Genomic DNA, 19,364 nt, shown 5'->3' with positions numbered 1-19,364 from the left:
CTGATGGAGAGGAGGCAGAAGGACCGGCCAGAACAGCCCCGTTCTCCTGCGTGGTGAAACCAGGGGAGAAGGAAGGGGACAAAACTGCTCTCTCGGGAGCTCCGTTTTTCCTAGGTGTGGGCCTGTGCCTAAATGATTTCATTCAGCCCTGAACTTGTAATGGAAAATCTTGCATGATTACAACTTAATATACCATAGTCTGTATTTATGGCTAAGTTGGCTTGAGTTAACAGTACCTTTGGAGATACACTGCTTGCAAAACATCACCACTAGCCAAAGCATGCCTTTTATCAAGATGGGTTAGGAATATCCAGTGCTTCCCTACAGGCATGTCACTACCTGTAGGTGAATTTAATAACACATATATTACTAGATTATTGTAGTGAGGTTTATATTGGCTTTTTTCTTCATTCTTTTGAATCTATTTATTTACTTAATTTTCCTACCATCAAGAAAAAGCTCCTATGAATACTTGCAAAAGCAGGGTCAGGTGGTGAGACTGGATTGAAAGAAGATATTTTAGGCTCTCGGGATGATGCTCAAAAGAGCCCGTGGGCTTAGCTATGCTGCACAGCCAAGTACGCTGTAGAGATCCCTGAGCTAATGCCATGATCGGAAGCTCTGTTAGTGTTGTTGTGTTCTCCCTGGGCTAATTAACAGGGGTGCCTCTCAGCATACCTAATTAGCTCCATTCCTGCAGCATCCTCAGGGGCAAGGCTAATTAGCGTGGGTGCTTTGCTATACAGACACAGCTATATTGCCTCTGGGATTTAGCTAGCATCCATGCACGGCATTGCAATGTACCGTGTAGACAAGCCAGTTTCCTCAAAGCTACCTCAGGATCTCTAACAGCCTTTTGCTGTGTAGACTTGCCCGGTGCGTTAATGAGACCCCAAAAGCTTATGCAGGGAGAAGAATAGCAACTCGGGATGTGGGCCAGAGGGTAACATTTTGGGAGACAGATGTTTTAGGGTGAGTCCCAGATTCATTTGCATTTACTTTACCTTTGCATTTACTTGTTACCTTTGGATTAAAGACAGGATTAAAAGTAAGTGCCAGCTATGGTGAGGCAAAGAAATAGGCCTATATTGAGGTGTATGAAGTCTGAACCTGCTACCTTGCAGCATGCTAGTTTTTGCTTTTTAGGTTCTCGGCTAAACTTACAGCTACTAAAAGATAGTCATGAACTAATGAACTGAAGCATTTTTAAAGCATATTTCCCCATTGCTGTGGTCAACTAATAATGGTAACGATGTATTCTTTATGGTTTTACAGACCCTGCTCTCTCTGATCTTAAAGTGCTTTGCAAGCATGAGTAAGCACAGCTTCACATGAGCCCTGTGATGAGGCAATACAACGATTCCCGTAGTACGAGTAGTAAATCTGAGATGCAAAGACCAACCGAAAGTAACTTGCATTTATTAGAAAAAACACGTCCTCCCTGGTTTAACTTATTTTTGCACCATGCTCCTCAGAATTTTCTTGTACTGACATTTTTCTTATCAGAACTGTTTTAACTCACTGATATCAGGTGATTGCAGATTCAGTTTAGCTCAGCTGACTTGAAAATGTTGCATTGCACTATACAAGAGCTGCAGAAAGGTGGCTTATTATTCACAAAGGGGCTGTACATTGTAGAGAGCTGATAAACAAAAGATCCACTGTTCCTGTGTTCTGCTTACAGTATCAGTAGCAACAGGCTGCACTGATACCTTCCCTGATAGCTCAGCCTTGCACAGAAAAACAGTGCCATTTGTGGTTGCAAATTCCAGCCTCTGCATGGAGTCCTCAGGGGCTCAGCACCTCCCAGGAGCTCAGTGGGAAACTCTTCTTGGCAAGTGGAAAAGATCTGTCAGAGACGGCCTAATACACCTCTTAATCTTGCTTCACTTTATTCTCATCGCTCTAACAGCCCCAAAGATACATAACACAGCTATCCAATTTTCTCTCCTTCCCACAAGGAAAGCCTGTGGCTACACCTGCATCATATCTGAACTGATCTTGGGAGTGGTCTGAAGCCTGCAGTGCTCATCATGTCTTTGCTGCACGGAGTTCAGATTGCCTGTGAGTTCTACCTCTCTGGCAAATGATGGTGATGCCCATTTATGAAAGACCCTTTCTTTACTGGGAGGAAAGACTGGATACATGGAAGTGACCTGGTCAGGCAAGGAGAGGTGGCTGCTGGAGTCCCTCTGCAGCAATGTATGCCCTTTAGTGCCTTGACATGCACAGATCGGCCCAGAATGCATACCAGCAGGTAAAAAATATAGACAGTCCCTAACTATGTCCTCAAGTTCAGCCTCAAGGATGAATGTTACCCAAAATAGAGAGCAGAGGTAGTCTCTGCTTCTCTTACTTCCAACAGGGAGAAGTATTGTGAGCAATGCTGTGCCTTTGCAGCATTTCTCTAGTGACGCAGGCAGGAGAGGAGTCTCTTGCAGCCACATCACCCTGTGGCTGCTTCCACATCCACATGCCAAAAGCAGCAACCTACCAAACCCTACTGTGGTGCAAAAGGGGCCCATCTTCCCTACCTTACTGCTTTGATCAATTGTAGTTAGGCACAGCAGGTGAGCTTTCAAACAAGAGGTAAGCAAGACCTTCTAGTTAGAGCTCTTTACCCTTTTCACAGAAATGACTTCTGGTTTTAACAGATGATCCTGTGCAGTTAGAAAAAAGCATTGTCTCCACCTATGGATCCCCCTTCATTGAAATCCCAGAAACATTCTTGCTTGAACTATGTACAAAAGAAATCTGGGATTAAAAAAAGGCCTCATGAGCAAAGAGGAACAAGAGACAATGAGAGATGTGTGTCTCAGCAAGACTGCCACAGAGAAGCCTCAACATGTGTGCAAGGTGAAAAAGAATAACAGGATGACTTCAAGCATGGGCTGGGAGGGCCCTTTTCATCACAGTTTGGCAGAGAAATGTATAGCTTCAGAAGAGGGAGGAAGTACAGATCCCTACTTCAGAAATATAAATCCTTTTTTAATAAGTGACTGAAACCGTAGGAGTTCCTAAAGAAAGTCAGCTTTCCTGATCCTCATCTCGTTAACTCTTTCCCTGCCTGATGGAATGCTGCTGTTGCTTTCACTTTCCTGCTTTGCTCAATCTCCTGTGTGTTTTGGGGAGAGAGTGAGTGCTCAGTGTTACCTTACACAGAGGTCTCCAAAAGGTCAAACATCAACACCAAGACCTGCACCAGAAATAGCTGGAAGCCAGGGCAGTTGCAGAGTTCCCAGTGGCCACATGATCCTAGTCTGAGACATCAGTAGGGTAGGGCTACTGCTTTTAAAGGAAAAGGCACACACATTCTTACTGAACTTGACTTTTTTTTTTTTTTCTTCTTCTTCTTGAGGCTTAGGTTCCAGTAACAGATTTATCTCGAGCAATGCATCTAGTCACCTAAGCCCTGTTTATAGTCAGTGAGGCTAAATAAGCATGTCCAGAGGGCAATTCATCCCACCTGTGTTAATTTGGGGTGGGGGTGGTGGAAATAAGTGCCCCTGGGAAGGGCCTGCCTACTCCAGCTGACCGCACAGGGAGGCCAGGCAACTTTCTGGGGCTGTTTTTTGTCCATGGCAAAAGTCTGAGTAATGCAGTGCTGCCTATGTTCTTGATTTGGTTGAAGCAAGGAAGTACTGGAAAATATATGAAAGAAGCTGTTACCTTGCTGTTCTCAGGCTGAAGCCCTGAACATTAACCAGGCATCACAAAAGTGTAAGGGTCCACACCTTTGAATAAAGGATGCAGATAAGAAAAACACTTGTGATTTAAATATGTTTGTACTTGAACAATTGCTAGAAGGATCTGAACACAAGACATCAAGTCAGTGTTTGCATGCTGGTTTTGGTCTGTTACTGTTGAAGTTGTGATCTGGTTTAGAAGCTATATTAATTTACAGAGAATGTGATACCCTTGAAAATTATTTTGCAGCACAGATAAAACATAATGAATCACCTAGTGCCATAATGCAAAATTTTCCACTCCCCCCCTTATGTTCTATTCAGATATCTGTAATCCACCAGTTTAAACAAAACAAATGGTTTTTGATTTACTTTGTGCAACAAAAGTCAAGGCTAATTTTCATAGAAATATTTAATTTTAGTATTGACATAACAGTGACCAACCCAGATTCTGACAATTTTATCAGTGCAGACTAACGTAGAACTCCCATTGCAGCGACATTCGCTCTGAATAAAAAGCAGGTATGCTAGCAGAGACGAGAGATTTCTCAGCCTAACATATCCCAGATGATTCCAGTCTGGGCATATTGCATATCTGTGCAATCTGAGTGAGGCTGGCAACTGCATCTTGCTCTCTGCTGCTAGGTCTCTGCTGCTTTTGTTGGAGCCAGTGGCCAGCCAAGGTGCTCAGCACCCGGCAAGGCTGAGACTGCTGGGCTCCAGGACAGTGCAGAATTCTGCTGAGAAGAAAAAGACTCATGAGAACAACTTGATTCTGTGCTTTTCCGTCAGTGGCTTGCTCTGTTGATTTTAGCAAAGCTGCTCTTAGCATGTGTGTGGGAGGGGGGACAGTTCCTCTTTAAATTACCTTCCTTTGTGTAAAGCCAAATCCAGAGCAGTGATTTCTTTCTCCCTTCGCTCTTTTCAAATTTCTGGAGCCTCGCTGAGGAAAAAATAAATACTTAAAGAAATCTGGGGTTTATGTGAAGGAGCAAATTTAAATAGGAAGCAAGTTAGCAGAAAGTTTCTTGCTGAAACCTGAGACTATACTGAAACATTAGGTCTAATGTCCCAGAGCTGTTTTCCTGCCGTTCTCTTCATGACCTGATTTATGAATTTACATGTACCTAACAGGTATAATCCTGGCCTGGGACGTATATTTTGGTTCAGGCTGCAAATCCTTCCCGTGCCCTCTCCCTGTTTCTCCTGCTCCCCATGGCAGCAGAAAAATTAGGACAAGTTTGTAAAGGTTCTGTTTTCTTCCTCGGCCCATCATGCTGGCTGGATGACTCATAAGCCAAACATTGATAACATCAGCTGGCAGTTATTTAAACCTGAGGTTTCAGGTTAAGGAGTAACAATGAATGCAATTTAGCTGGTGAGAGACCGTTTGTAATGCACGTGCGTGTGTTAGAGCTTGAAAACGTTTAAGGATTGTTACCACGAAGCCCTATGACACAAAATTATAAGATGCTATATAGGGAGTCCATTCTAGGGTGTCTGTCCGTTGTGATGATGTGGAGTTGTAACTGCTTCTCAGGTATCCCCCCAAAAACTGCAACTTATCCCTGGGCTCAACAGAGAGGACACCTATTGTTTTCCTTGCAAACATCACTTCTTAATAACAGAGGATTGCTGGTCACTTGTGAAAGAGGAAGGTATTGTATGGTAGTTTAAAAAGACATTAGCGTTGTATAAGTACCGTTAATTAGTTAAGCTGTGCCTGAGAACATTCCCATGTGCCGGGAGCTGGGAGGTGGTCATCTCTGCCTGTGACCCGTTAGAGCGTTCCCTGGAGGTAGGCCATCCCAGAGACCAGCCCAATAGGCAGGCTGCAGGCAGCCACCCACTTCTACAGGTTAAGAGAGGTTGCTAACATAGACACGGGCTATTTGCAGGACAGCTGACCACAGTTCTCAGAAATGGCCACAGACAGATTTCACGGCCTCGTTCTTTCAACACAGCAGTATCAACTACGATGATGTCAGAAATGTTTCAATTTAGAAAACGTTCTGTGTATTCTGTCAGGGGAAAAAATGGCCGCTTACACACACACCCCACCATGTTTTTTGCTGTGGATGGACAGGTGGCTTGAGATTTTCTGGCACCTCATTCTTCCATAGCTTCTCTCCTGTACTGCTGAAAGAACTGCATTGCTGCTGCTGCTGCTTTATCTCTGTGGTGTTGCTGGTAATAACTGTTACAGACTCCTGGGTGAGAAAGCTCTCACTAAGGCCCAGGCTGAAGCAGTGAAACACCAACGAATGTATAAAGTACACCAGCAGCAGACAGGAACGGTCTTAATTCCTGTCCTTTCCTATAGTGGCGGCAGGAAATGGAAGAGCCTCTGGGATACATCCTCACTCTTCCTCCTCTTACCTTTAGGGCAAAGTCTGTGTTTCTGTTTCCAACAGTTGTCCACCTGCCACCCCTTCCTTGCCCCCAGGAGTTTAAATATGCATATTTTTTCTAGGGATACCTGAGAGATTATAGGCAAGACTTTATTAATATAGATAGTAAGACTTCTTAGTTTAAATATTGAAATACTTTTCTTTGACATTTACTTTCTAGTGTGTGTGTTTTTCCCCTAGAAAATCAATCCATAATACTTAGGTTAATAATGCTACTGTGGACAAGAAAAAAGGAGAGACTTCATGTGAAATGAGATTTTGCTTAGGAAGTCTGGTAGGTGTGTTAATGATAGATGGATGACTGCATTCATGTCATCCTCTTATAATGATTTTTGACTACTTTTTGTTTTGTTTTGGGCAAAAGGTGGATTTTTTTTAAATTTTTTTTTTTTAGTTTTGGAAATTCTAGTCAGAAGTGTGGGATGATATTAAGAGGAATGGCTCGGTCTTTTGCCTGTAGACCTTCTCCAGGGTTTGTGATTTGTTGGCCTATATGACTTTACTGAACTTACTTCATTGTATTAGTTATATTGCACTGAGTTGTATATTCATTCAGGAAGAGAGAGACTTTGATCATATCAACATGTATTACCTTTAGGCTTAGTCTTTACTGGGGATATTAAATTAAACTACTTGAAATCCTGGAAACATTTGTGAACAAGGCATATAAACACATTAAAACATCCTAGAACAATTTACAAATAGTTTAATTAGTGTTTAGAGTACCTTACCTTTAGCACATTTTGGTTTGAAACCAAGGTACTTAAGTGCCAAAATGGACATAGGAATTAATTTCAATCACCTAATCTCCTGTTACGTCCTCACAGTTCATCAGAGGCCTCATGAAAGAGTTGTAATTGCCAGGAATAGGAAATTCTTAGAAAAAGCTGCAGATGAATACTGGAAATTGTAGGACAAAACTTAAACTTCAGCATGTCTTGTTTATACAAGTCCAGTGCAGCTGATTCAATTACAAACCATTTGTTCCTGTTGTGTAAGCATGACCCAACTGAGATATGAAAGTGGAGTTATTTTTCTGAAACCCAGTCCCACTGTACCTTACAGCTGTGTCTTTTTATCTTCCAGTGTGGTTTTGGACAACCATAAATAGAAACCATGCAGACCTCCACCTCTAGTTGCTAGTTGTAACCTAGCAAAGTCTGTAAAGAGGTGCAGAATCCTGTGTGCAGCTGAATCTCCTGAGTTCCTCCATGTTACCTACTTTATATTATGTATTCACAGCATTTTCAGATGTTTTTCCAGAAACTGATCCTACTAGTGTCACCTTGCAGAAAAAAAAAGCCACAACCCTCGAAAGCAGACAAAGTCTCTCATGAAAGTTCATTGAACCTTCTTTGAAAATGAAATCCTTTGGCTGCTTTTAGAACTTGTGAGGAAAGCCCCTTTCCAAGAACTTCATAAAACTTCGCAGTCCTCAGTCTTGCGCAATGGTAGATAGAAGGGGGAAATGCTTTAATGACCCGGAAGTCATCAAATTTACTTATCCAAATAAAGATCAGTTGACTGAGATCTGTTACATGGAATAAGCGATAAGAATAAGGTGTTCCACCCAGATGCTGTGAACAAGTTAAATTATGCCTTCTTCCCCCTGCAGCATCAAATAGTTATGCTGTCACCGTTGCTTCCTCTTCCAAAGTGTTTTGTTCTGGTTTTACGCACTGTCCGATTGGTAGGGCATTCTGTCTCAGCGGTGGGAAAGGAATTTTTTTGTGTAACCTGTGTTTACTTCATAGGAGTTAAGGTTGTGTACACAGTTAGTTTCAGTCTGTTCTGTGAGACAGTGGCAGCAGCATAAAGTACTAGTGGTGTATTCATACTGGATTTTAGTGATGCTGTGTAAATGTGTCCAGATAAGAAAAGGATTTCCCCAAACTGGGAGACACTTTTTCCCAAGATTTGTAAAAATGTAGTAATAGTTTTCTATTTGCGTACAGCCTAGCATTCAAATCCAGGAGAAGAGGAGGACGAGTCAAGGTACAGTGAGAGCGTTTGGTGGTTATGGTCTAGCTTGACAGATACTACGTGTTCTTGTAAGCCTAATTTCTAAACCAAAGGAAACTGCAGACATTCGGATAAACAACTGATGATATCTGAAGTTTCATTAATCTTGTTCATTAATCTCTGTTTCTGTGCCTCCGTTGTAACTACCTTTGCATGCTTTTCTAAAATATGTCTGCTGTCTCCTTTTCAAGAGCTCCTTCTAACAGAAATGCCCTTGAGAAGTGAGTCAGTAAAATGTTTACCAAAACACCCCTAAATACACACTATCACATGGTGTGTAAATACTATTGCTCAACGTCCATGCAATGTTACTGATGATAACTTGGTTTATTTCAGTATTTCAAACCTTTTTCTTGGCCTTTTATTGCAATTCCTTGGGAATTGGATTATAAAACCTTCCTAGCAAGCCCCTCATGCAAGTTCCCTGTTCAATCAGCAATGAATGGTGATGATATCCGAAGGAAAGCTTTCAAATTCTTTAGTGTTTTCTAATCATATTTAGTACTACAGTCTTCAGTTAGTTTTTCCTGCAAGTAAGACACTGTCTTTTCTTGCATTTACTACTACGTGTCAGGAATCACACAGCGCTTGGATGCGTTCACTAGCAAATAATACTGCTGCAAGGACTGTTCTTTTTCATTATTCCAGTTCTTGGAAGGGAAGAGTCTGTCTGTGTGGCTTTGAGCCTCTTAAGTCACTTTTGTTTTCTTCATTGAAGGCTACTCTTGGAAAGCTTTCTGTTTGTTCTCCTGCCCTGGCTAGTGGGGATGCTAAAACAGGGGTGCAGCTGTTCATATGTTTAAATGGGCAAACAAAGTTTTATTTTGAATAAAGCTAAATCCCCTTAAAGACTGCTACTTGTCTGCTGAGCCAATGTGTTACATGAGCAGTAGACTTCCCCCAGAAATGGTTAGGACTTCCAAGTTAATGGTAGGGCTATTGTGGTAGTGAGGGACCAGATTCATAGCGAGCTTCTGGACAGGCTCTCGCTGGCCCCAGTGAGACCAGCTCCTTTTTCTGCTCACAGGGGATGAGGAGGAGAAGGAAAGGGCATGGGATCAAGGAGAAAACAGGAGGAGTTGAGTAGCACATGACAGAACTGAACTTGGCCCAGTAACAGAAATGTGAACCAGAAGGCTCTCTTAAACACTCTGCCAATGTTGTTTATGGAGGTGGGAGCTCAAGTGCAGGCACAGTGTCCCTTCTCTACAAGGGGCTATCATACATTTGCCTGTAATAGTTAAAATAGAAAGGGAAGTGTAGCTTGCCCAAATCAGTGCTAAAAACTCTGCAAGCGAGGAGTCAGGTGGGCAAGGACGATCTGGATGAAAAACGGGCTGGTTATTGATTGGGACATATGTATTGGGATACCAGTAAAGCAGAATGTTACGTAGAACAGTGAATGCCACCAAAAACACAAGAAAGAGTGCACGATTTGCCACCAACGTAAAATCTGAGAAGAGATGAAAGGATGGTGCCAGTAAGTGCTGTTTTTAGGAAAATAAGACTAATACTGATTCATTTACCTCTAACGTAGTGTCCAAAATATATCGCGTGTCTTGCAAGAAGATCCGAGACAAAAGAATAAATCCAGCCTTTGAGCCTGAGAGATTAAAATCCTGTACTTCTGACCTTTTCTTGCTCCTTGATTGCATGTTACGCCACTGAACACCAGGATTTGACCAAATCCTATTCATGTCAGTGGGATGACTTCTGTTCTGTTGAGTAAGGTTTCTATAGGAATGCACCTTGTCATATTCTCTCATTACATTTAACGTTAGCTTTTAAGGTCAGCTTCAGTAGCATTGCTTGATAAATCACAGGAATCAAGGCCTTATCCACCAATTTTTAAATATTCAGGAATCACTGAATTTTGACCATTGTTTCTATCCTCTTGTATCACCTACAGTAATGCCAAGTGGCTACTGTATGCCCTGTCTGCAAGTGCTGTAGTTTGCTCCTAATGGCTCTTCTAGACTGTGAAATGATTTATTAAGATATGATCTATCTCAGAGAGATTACAGATCAGAAGTAGTCTGATTAAAATATTTGTCAGGCTATGTTTGCTTGAAGATATGTTAAGAGACTAAAAGAATGATCTGGAAAAAAAAAGAAGTTACTGTAATGAGTAAAATATTTTTCTTCTTAACTGTTTCTAAATTATTCATTTCATCTCTTCAAAGATTTAAGGAATTACATAAATTCCTGGATATTTTCCCTTACAGCAAATCCTACAGTACAGCCAAATGAATTTCCAAATAAATCCTTCCTGTTTTTCTATATCTCATCATGTATCAAGGTGACAGCTAGCATGCTATGATCCAGATCATTGCTTCAACCACATAGTTTGCCCTCTGGCTAGCTTAGCTCTAAGAGACGTGCTAACATGAAATTAAAACTGTAGCAAAAACTTATGACCTAGATGCAAAATACTGGTGTTTGAAAAATTATTAAAGTTGCTAATAACTTAGTCTGTATAATTTTTCAGGTTTCACAAACCCACCTCAATTTAGGTGGCATGAAGACCACCTAAATTTATAAAGGACTCTGAGTTATCTCAAGGTATTTACACAAGTGCAGCTAAACTTGCGTTGCCTAGATTCAATGCAACAAACGTTGGAGTGTGCAGTCACAATTTAAGACTTCTGCAGTTCATCAAGAAGCCAAAGCTTTGGCCATGTGCTCTCAGGTGACTGATTAGGTAATATTTGTACACCTCTACAGAAAAATAACAGGTTTGTATAGAGAAGTATGTAAATATCAGGCATTATGGTTATGAATTATGTTTTCCTGACTGACATAATCTGTTAAATTCACTGTTGAACGTACTTAGCCGGCATTCCTGATTTATACTTGTGGGGTTCCCTCTTCCACAGCGTCTGAGGACCTCATATTTCTTTCAAAGATCCTGTGAATCAGGAACACAGTACTGTCCTCACTTAATAGGAAGAACTGAGACTTGATGCTGTGCTGAGACTTAACTCCTCACGCCACATGAGCGAGTGTGCGTGCTGACCCTGGTGCGGCACCATGCCATGCTTGCTGTGCGGTGCCGTGCTGTGCTATGGGCTGCAGGACGGGTGCCTGGAGCCCTCCTGGGGTCCCTGCACTATGCCCCACCATCCAGCATGGCTGGGCGGTAGACGAACTGCTCATGGTTGCATGGGAGGCAGTGGGTTTTCTAATACTTGTGGGGAAGCTTTGGCCCATCTGCCTTCTCTCCTAAGGTGCCGTGTGGAGGGAACCCAGAATTAATCTGGACATCTACCAGGCCTGGGGGAGAGTCTGCCATGTAAGGCTTCCAAAATTGAGTTTTGTTCGCAAGGTTGGGACAGTGCAGGGTTTTGCGGGCTGCCTGCCCCCATGGGCTGAGAGGGGCAGGGGTGTCTGCTGGCCAGTGCGCCTCCTCCCCCAGCTGCCGGTGGCTTTCCAAGGAGTGACACTCCTGCTGGTGCCACTCTTGTGCCCTCGCCTGGCCCTGGGCTGGTTTCCTTGGGAAGGCAGCACCGGGCTGTCCGCAGCCATTGCACCTGCCTGCTGAAACAAGGCATTTCTCCTCCATTTCAACAGACCTTGGTTTAATTTGAGTGTCGAGTGTTTACAGATTATACCCTCTACTTAATACTTCTGTGGCAGCTGTTTTTGTCCAGCTATCATCATGATGTAAATGTTTTCACCCAAAGATCCTTGGATACCTACTAATATGGTACACTTTCTCATGTGTTTGCTAATTTTTATTTATTTGCCCGAGAAACTTGCTGAATTCATAATGTATATTTTTTTCCACTCTACTTCTGTTTCAGCGTAATGTTTAATCGACTACTCGAAACAGCTTTTTTATTCTCTTCACTATAATAAATTGCTAAACTGAAAGAAATGGAACTAAGCTCCTTTAGCTTAAATTCGCCGAGCTTTTGTTTCGAGGTTTAACAGTGAATCTTAGAAAGCTTGTTTTTCATTTGTCCTGAAACCTTGCCCCTCCTGCCTCCCCCTTTTCATGCCAATAAAAGGTAACCAGAGACAGCTGGGGGCTCTCTTTCTACCTCCCTTGAATGGGAGCGTCTTCTGAATGCCTCTTTCATGTACCTGCAAAGACCCCGCTCTGCTAACAGCTACGGCCGAGGTTCTCAAAGGTTGAATAGGTTTTCATTGCCTGCATTTCTGGTCTGAAGCAGACTGAGAGAAATGAGTGTTAAGTAAACGCAGTGGCAGCCCTGCCAGCGTCAGCATTCCAGCTCGCAGTGTTGCTCTGTACCGGGACACCGCCGGCACAGGCTTCTGCACATCCAGCTGTGGGGGGGGGTTGTTTTACTTGTTAGCAGTTGAAAAGAAGAAGGATGCGAGGCAAAGCAAAGAGTGGCGAGTCTAGTTTTTATGAGGCTGTTTATTCTTTCTATAACAAGTGTGTGGTGCCTTATTGATGTTGAATGGGAATTTAATACAGTGATAAAGTAAAACTGTAAACTTACTAAGTCTGTTTTCAGCTGCCTTTGTTCTGTACCTCTAAGCATCTGCAGAAAACGTGTTCAACAGCACTCAAACACTTCTGCGAAATAATATGTGATCTTATTCAGCCCCTTCTGTAGAGAACTGATCACCCTGCTGCAGCTGATTGAAGTCAATAGAAAATGAAGGTGTCTGTCTGTCTTTCTATTCCAGGCCTCTTGCATGTGAAGTCAGTGTCTGCAGGCTTTTGAGTGAAAACAGAGTTTTATTTTCAATTTTCTATCATGAGTATTTTATCAATATTCTGTTGTGGTTTAAAGATCAAGATTTAGGAAACAGATGCTTGATAATAGAGGTTTTTGGATTTGCTGTTTTTATTAGGGCAAACCCCAAACACCCTAATGCCCACAATACAGTGGAAGTTACACATGGAAGGACTGTGCATTCATAATGTGCTAATAACGTCAGGGTATTGTCTGTTGCAGCAGGCGAAAGAACCTGAACTGCATGAATTAGGGCTTTGTTTCCACAAACACCTAGGCATTGTGTAGACAGAGAAGTTTCCCCCTTCTACCAAAATAACCCTATTACTAACCACACGTAGGCACTCTTATACCAGTTCAAGACCTTCCCAAGTGAAGATAGTTTTATTCAGGAAGGAGAATGTCCACTCAAGAAGTTATCTTGCTGTAAAGGTAGCGTGGGTTATGCAGATTCTTCCACCTTGCCTCCTTCCAGTTGCTGCTCTGTGAGCTAGGGAGGTTACTCTTGAGCTGCTTGCTCAAGATCTTTCACTGCGTGATAGCATTCCCTTAGCTCTGCCATGTAGCTGACTTGGATGATACCCCCTTTCTTGTTTCACTCCCACTGAGCTGGTGGCTGTAGCTGTATTGGGGGCATCTTGATGCATGTCAGCATTATCTAGTTAAGGTACCTAACATAGAAGTACTAATGATGGCCAGAGTAGTGCTGTGATCATGTTAGTGTTGACTTCTCAGCCTAATATGTGTGATGTTAGGAAGAAAATGACAAGTGAAAAGGCTTGTGGCTGGATCATCACTGCAGATGTAACCGTAGAAATGGGAGCTAGGAAGAGTTACTAACATAACGCATAAATTGTTCTGCAGCAGTCCTGTGCCGTCCGTGACCTGTAACAGACACTGCAGAAAAGTCCTACAGTGGAGATGGGCAGGAGGGCTGGCTGAGCAGAGAGCCAGCAGGCAGGCTGCAAACAGCCTCACCAAACCGGATCAGTGCATCTCTGCTGTGCCCTGCAGCACCGCTGCTTCTGCAACCCAGCATCCAGCTCCATGCCAGTGGGCTTCTGGATGCTCAGAAACGTGAGCGAGGGTAACTCACCCTAATGATTTTCAACTATGCATGCCCACAGCATCTGAAGTCATGTTTACAGAAATGTGTGCATAAAGCTGCTCGTCTTCAACAGTTGGTCCCAGAGGAAAATTCACGTGTTGACTTAAGAGTGACTAATGACGAAGAATGCTTCAACTTCTTGGAAATTGGATGTAAAACATTTTCAGAAAGGCGGTTTTTCTGTATGGTCAGAACCAGGTCCGATGCCTCTTAGGTTTAAGGTAATGAGAGTCACAAGTTCTTGAAAATGAAGATCCTTTTTCACTCTCTTTCCCTTTTTTATTGTTGGAAGTACATGTTACCATGTCATTAGGATTTTTTTTTTTACTCCTAATTGATGGTGCTGTTATTTGAATAGTAATTATTTTCAGTTTTGTATGTAGCTGCTTGTCAGTTTATTGAAATGAACTGCCATCCGTGCACCCTGATCAAAGCAAAGAGCATGAAATCCCACGTGTTGCACTTTTGAGAGCATCAACAATGAAGCTAACCTTTCACCCTTGACTTTCTTTTAACCCTAATTTTGAAAGACAGTAGCAAACAATTCAGCTAACTTCTTAAGTGAAAGAATATTCAAACTAGCTCGATTGTAATGCAGTGTCCTTTTCAAGAGAATGGAAGATCTGAGAGTAATGCATACAAATACAGAGGCTGGGTAAGTTCATTACTTTGGAGTTTCTAGTGTGGCAATAGTAGTGAAATGGTTAAAAGGTTGGCTTTAAAGTGGTCACAATTAGGCTTCAAAGTTAACACCCCACCCCACTGAGATGAATGGGAGCAGTTGACATTTCTTAGTGCTATTGTTTCAGTCTGGCTTGCTATAGCTTCTAAAATAAGACAACAGTACATCTGTTTACATTCTGCTTCCGCAAACCCAGATGGGCTAGAAACTTCATTGTTTTTTAAGTGGAAGCTTAGATGCTGGAGAATACAGCAATATCCACGGGGTATCTGTAGGAAGAAGAGCTGAAAGCCGCCTTAATCACAGACATCTCCCCCTTCCCTGTAAACTTCTATTGTCCCAGGACAAATCTGTAAACCACTGGGGGAAAAATAAAGTCATGTATATTTGCAGCACTTTTTACTTACTACATGACGCGCACACAATAACTTCTCAACAAGTCCCTAGCGTGCAAATCTTCATAAATGGATGTGGGGTGTTGAACTTTTTCTCTTTTAGTAAGTAGCGCGTGCTGTAAAAGAAGGTAAAGGTCCTGCTTTTACTGAACGAGGTAGCTTCTCTTAACCTCTTCTAACAGAAAAACTTCTCTTGTCTCTAGAGAAGCCAGAGTTTCACCCAGGAGCATTTGAGACCAGGTGTTCCTTTCTGTCTTTGCATAAGTATGAACCCTTTAATTTACCTCCGAGAGTCATATAAGAAGAAATAAGATTCTTGAGAGGTATGTCTTGCATTTTTCCCCGATACTTTAATAGGGCAGCTACATTAACTGCAGTAAGATCTTAGGAGCTGGAATGGATTAATAAAGGTGCAAGTAGGGCCAGAATTTGTAGCAGATGGTCTCTATTACCCCATGCCTCAGTTCGTGTAGGGAGTACATAGTGTCCTCTCTGACTTTTGTTGAGGGGTCTGCATAGTGGCAAACTGCCCTCAGTAGCAGCCAGAACCCTATGAGACCTTCTCTGATAAAGGCGGCCCATTAGATATGCTTAGGCTGTAGATTGAAACCAGCTGTGAATCTGTCGGAAAGATTTTCCTCATTGTGCTTTCATCAGGGTGGAAAGTTTGTGGCTCGTTCTGCATATATATGTATTTTGGGCTTCATTGCTCTGACTTTGCAAGTCCTAGAATCTGCCAGTGATAAGAGCTGTCATGCATGCAGGCTCCTTTTTGTACGCTGGCACCCAGAGACCCTGGCTGCCTATTTGCCCGCGGACAACACAGCTTGTGCTTCGGAAGTGACATCGTGGGCTCTTCCAAATGGTGTCTCCCAGATTTCAACCCCTGGTGAATTGTATGGTGAAGGCAAGCGTGCCATCTGTGGTGTGGGCTCATGAAATTTGTTTCCTGCCCAGCTTCAAGCAGCATTTTCACCCAAGTATAAAATAAAGCGGCCCTGAGCCTAGACAAGCCTCCAGGTTGTCTGAGACAACTGTGGGCATTTCAAAAGTGTAAGCTGTCTTGTGTCTTGTCCTTCTCTTCAGCTCCTATATTAATTGGGGAGCGCAGCAATCTGGTCTGTATGAAGAAAATACCTGAGAAAACCCAGGAGGGATATTTATTTTGAAAGCTTTTCTCATGAGATATTTTATCTATTTAAAAAATTGCTTTAAAAATAAAATAATGTTAAGTCATGCTGGAGAAAAGCAACTCCAATGTGACAGAACTCCTACAGTGTGCAGCAAGAACCACTCAATACAGGTACAGGAGGAAGGGCATGTTATTTAATCAAACAGAGGGTTAGAGAACAGCATCAAACATGCATTTGTTATATTTGTTTCCACTTTCCATTTCCCCAGTCCATTTCTGACTGTGGATCTCTATAGTATTGCACAGACATGAGTTATGTCTTAACGCATCTTGTGGAAGAAAATAGATATCTATTAGACCTTTCCAATACAGTCAAAATGGCTTCTGCAAGACTACAGTGTATCAGTGGCAGAGCTTGGAAAAGAAGTTAGGAGGCGTGTTGGCTAATTCTGTATATTTTAACTAGCAAACTGACCTGCTTCCCTGTATTACAATGGCATTGTGATATCTACGCTTCAGAAGCCTAAGCTTTGTATTCTCCCCTAACACAGAGAGTTTCCTGAATAGACCTGAAGAAAATATTATTGTAGCTTCTCTACCACTTGTACCCTAACCTGCTTTTTGCCTCATATTCAAAGGTGATTTTGGCAACAGAATTATCTTCTAGGGAATATGAAATACCAGGGATTCAAAGGGACAAATCCAGACAGGGCAGGAATCCGCCATCATGATAACATTATAATGCAACTTCTGAAAAATTAGCATGTTATGAGAAAAAAAAAAACTTTTAATTTTTTAACTTTCTGCTGTTTTATTTTTCTTTCAGAAAAGAAGATGGAGCCTTCCATTTTAAGACTATTTAGTTTTGAGTAAATTCTTCATTTCCCCTTTGTGGTGTATTTCTTTAGTCAATTTATAGTTTGCATGCCTACTGCTCCCAGTCTCTTTGCTGGTCTGAGCCTACTGGCCAACTGGTATTTGCTACTAAAGCAGCAGAATCCTCGTTCTTTTTGAGCAGCTTGGTACATTATGGCAGTCATTATCCTGTAGAAAAGGATGAGGGATGCACACTGTCACTCCTGTAGCTCTCATGAGAAATGGAATAGGAAAAGAGTCCAGCAAATTGAAACAAAATTGTCCAATTCATGAATACTAAAAATTGGAATTTCTTCCCAAAATAATCCCAAAGTTTTTTCTTATTGGAAATTCTTCTTCTTCTTTTTTTTTTTTTTTAAATGGATATTTATTTGTTCTTCCCAGTGTAGGAAAAAAATGTGGAATATCAAAGTATTTTATAGTATTAAATTCCTATCTTTTTTTCAGCTCTAATTATGATAATGATGTATGAGGATTATTTTTTTTCTTTCTTTCTGTTCTTCCTTTTTCCACACTAGACAAGGAAAATAACTTAATCTAACAGCTTTTACATTGTGGTCTGTGGACCAGAGCTGGCTTGTAAAACTTTTTCTTTCAGTGGTTTTATTGTTCAAGAACTGATGCTTCCTGTTACTTCTGGCCATGCGTTTTGATTTTGTGAACGAGTATGCTTAGACAAAAGAAGAAGAATACTAATCAAGTATATACCTTTTGTACAGCTTTACGTTCTCATTAAATCAAAAATGACACCAGAACTGCAGAGGTAATAACTCCACTGAAAGATGGAGTCAACTGAAAAAAGACAGAAATGGCAGCAGTCAATAAAAGAAATCTGGGACTTCTTCATGTCAGGCATTCAGTAAGGAAGAGGAAACAGCACAGGTAAAACATAACACAGAGTATTGGCTCTGACTGCACGTATTTTAAACTTGATGGTATAGGAACTGTATTTTGGGTTGCTTTTCAAGGAACAGAAAGTCAATGGGGTTCTGGTTCGTGGCAAGGACTAACAAACCAAATAGTGATCAATTATGATTTAAATAGATAAGTGAGAGCTACATGATCTTAGCTGCTGCATTATACTGAGTTTTTTGTTTCCATATTGCTTGTTGTGGTTTTACTCTTCTAATGCTTAATTTTTGTGTAGTTTGAAGGTTGTTGCGTACGTGACTAGATTCTCTCCCTACTGGGATATAGGCCAAGATTTTCAAAGTGATTGTTTATTTTGAATGCCTCCATTTTTTAAGGGTCCAAAACTGAGAAATTTTACAGAATGGTACCTTTAAAGGAGTGCAGAGCATGCATCTTCTAAAACTTAGTTGTGTTTGGGGTGTGTCAATATGGCACGGACAAATGAAAATTAAAAACGGATGCAATCAAAATCCTTGTTCACTCTTCATCATTTCAGTGTCTGATCTTCGGTTTGCTGAATCGAGGCGAGCAGCTTTGGGTACTGCTGTGCTGGAACCCAGAACGTGTACCCTGCTGCGGTCCTGGCTGAAGGAAGCAAAGCTGAGCAGTGTGACAGCACCCCGGCTCTGCGCTTCTCTTCCGTAACCTCCTAATTGCTCTAGGGCTTTACCTAGGATTTCAATGCGGTCTTCTGCTAAGATGGTGGTGAGATCAGTGCTGACTGTACCATATGGGGAATAGATGTAACAGCAACAGAATATATATTATAATACATATATAACCTATGTATTCCATCTTTCTGTCTGTCGTGTGGGTGAATCTAACCAGTGCAGGGGCACCAAGAGGACAGGCTTTTTAAAAAGACAGCATGAGCATGGGTGCTGTTAGGATAGCTGCCTTAGGGTTAACTTTTCCCTCAAATTCTTTCTTGCTAATACAGAGCAGTACTGTTTGGGTTGTAGAAGAAAGTTCATTTAAAACAAATATTGGCATGGAGTTAAAAAAAAAAAAAAAAGTCCTGGAAGCATTTCTACAGGTTTTACCTGTTTGAATGCCTATTTTTAGGACTAGATGTCAGCTGACATAGCTCCTTTAAAAATGCACTTTGGATTCAAGGAAAGAAAATAATGAAGTGTAAGCTGTGAAGTCTTAATTGTTAAAAGCACAACAATAGCTTAAAAACAGGCTGCAAAGCCTGCTCTCACAGCTGGAGGAAGGGATACTTTATTAATAGTTGCAAGGAATGGGTGGATAGGGCCTGAAAGAGGCAGCGGGGGATATAAAAAGAAGCCTTGTAACGTGAAACCATTGCCAAAACCCCTTACTGAACAATTTATGAAAGAGCCTGCATCGCATAAGCATCAAGGTAATGCATGATGAACACGATATAACAGCCTCTGGCTGATATGCCTCACTGAAAGTTAAGGAGCA

At 41.8% G+C, this 19,364-nt stretch overlaps 1 protein-coding gene across 41 annotated transcripts in view; it reads left to right on the top strand.

The window, feature by feature from the left end:
- Positions 1-19,364, top strand: part of LOC148053234 (uncharacterized) — a 179,202-nt gene that overhangs the window by 134,783 nt on the left and 25,055 nt on the right. For 8 of the 41 annotated variants that reach the window (XR_015708684.1, XR_015708681.1, XR_015708682.1 and 5 more), the window contains 2 exons: positions 17,741-17,903; positions 18,430-18,675. The exons of 21 other annotated variants lie outside the window; for them this stretch is intronic. The gene's annotated coding sequence lies outside the window, so the exon portion shown is untranslated. 12 more of the 41 variants (XR_015708685.1, XR_015708679.1, XR_015708693.1 and 9 more) reach the window with 6 other exon arrangements.

Source organism: Nipponia nippon, unplaced genomic scaffold, assembly GCF_047370975.1.
Source record: "Nipponia nippon isolate SJK-2023a ecotype South Korea unplaced genomic scaffold, ASM4737097v1 scaffold_4, whole genome shotgun sequence".
Lineage (NCBI taxonomy): Eukaryota > Metazoa > Chordata > Aves > Pelecaniformes > Threskiornithidae > Nipponia > Nipponia nippon.
This window is presented reverse-complemented; position numbering and strand designations above follow the sequence as displayed.